At 35.4% G+C, this 1,633-nt stretch overlaps 1 protein-coding gene across 1 annotated transcript in view; it reads left to right on the top strand.

The window, feature by feature from the left end:
- The window catches only part of LOC101312889 (group 2 truncated hemoglobin YjbI-like), a 771,661-nt gene that overhangs the window by 728,744 nt on the left and 41,284 nt on the right, over window positions 1–1,633 (top strand). The window lies entirely within an intron of this gene.

Genomic DNA, 1,633 nt, shown 5'->3' with positions numbered 1-1,633 from the left:
CAAAAGACATGATTTTAATTACCTCCCTGATTGCTTCAAAGATGAAAGTTTTTTTTTCTTTTAACACTTACCTTTTCATTCAACTTGTGGCTTTTGGAGCATTTTCGGCCTTGCTAAGCTACTACCTACTAACTACTCTTTTGACTTCGAAATGAAACACATTGTGATGCTCCCTCCCTTGTTCCATTTCTGTTCATTGCTTTTTTACTGGATGGTTGTGCTGCAATCATCGAGTTGATGACAAGTCTAGATGATTAAGCACAAACTCAACTCTATCTCGAAGGGAATCAGTATAGCACTCTTAAATTTCGCTCTTGCATGTTTAGCTTCATCACCACATGCACTGACTTGGCTAGTGAGCGCAAATGAGCTCGTTGCATATGGTCTTTTTGTTATGTAATGCTCTAGTAACTAATTGATCTTGTCCCCAAATTTCGTAGGACCATTTACTATAGGGTGTATCAAGTTAGGCTGCCATGGAGATCACTTGAACTCAAACTGCACTACGTACGGTGGTAGTGATTTGTATTTCTCAGGCTCCCGTACTTGCTACTCTGAGTCTTCTCATCTCTCTTTCTCTCTCTTCTTTCTCTAATCTGCAACTTATGAGTGCAGGGTCTAGTCATTTCTTTAATAACTGCTACATCAATACTATTCTTCATTTCCTTAAGCTTACGTGTTCAGTGCATTTTATGATTATTGAAAGAGGTGTGTCTTTCTTTTTCGCAGTATTATTACTTTCTTAGTTTGCTAGTTTGAGATTTTTAAATACGAGATATTTAATCATGCTAAAAGTAGTTTGGCAAATCATTGATGAAATTGAGCAAAGCAGGAAAACTTTATTGATGTATGCAGATGTTATTATGGTGTTAACCATTTCTATAAAGTCTACTCTCGAAAATTGAAACTCTGATGCTTGAGATACCCATCACTCATACACCGTGCATATGTTTATTCCTATAAGGACTACTATGCTATGTGCAGATCCCGTAGTACCGTGGGTGACATCCAGCGGCCGTAATTGTTCATGCCAATGAGGAACACGAAGCACTGCATATATTTAGTTCAGTGGAGAGGTCAGTCTTTTTTGTGTGTAAACAATGCTTGAGGTTATAAAGACAAGAAAATTTACTATTGCTTCAGTCTTTTCTTTATCGACATCAGATTGAAACATTGATGGGAAAACTTCTAAATTGTCAGATGAATGATCCATCCCAATCCCAAGGCTTTGGTCGAGTACTTTCTAAATTGTTAGATTGTTTGTTGTTCCACTTTCTTGAGTACTAGCAAAACGGATTTTCAACAAGCTAAAACTGATTTTCAATAGATTTTGTGAACGGAGAATTTATCTTTTTCTCTCACTCTTTACTGTGTTAGGTCACTGTCTAAATTATTTTCAAAAAAAAAAAAAGGTCACTGTCTAAATTTTGTGGAAACTTTAGATATTAACTGCCTAATGTGTGATCATATTTATCATTGTTTTTTTCATATCACTGTCACTTATTGTCTGGATTCTGTAGAGGATCTCTGAAGATCCATGCTCTCTCAATGTGCTTCAATCTTGAGTCGTAGAATGACAAGCTTTACAAATCTAGTTTTTTTTTTTTTTTTTTTTTNTTTTTTTTTTTNTTTT

The sequence above is a fragment of the Fragaria vesca genome, linkage group LG2 (assembly GCF_000184155.1).
Source record: "Fragaria vesca subsp. vesca linkage group LG2, FraVesHawaii_1.0, whole genome shotgun sequence".
NCBI classification, from domain to species: Eukaryota; Viridiplantae; Streptophyta; class Magnoliopsida; order Rosales; family Rosaceae; genus Fragaria; species Fragaria vesca.
The sequence above is the reverse complement of the archived record's forward strand: the minus strand, read 5'-3'. Positions and strand labels throughout refer to the sequence as shown.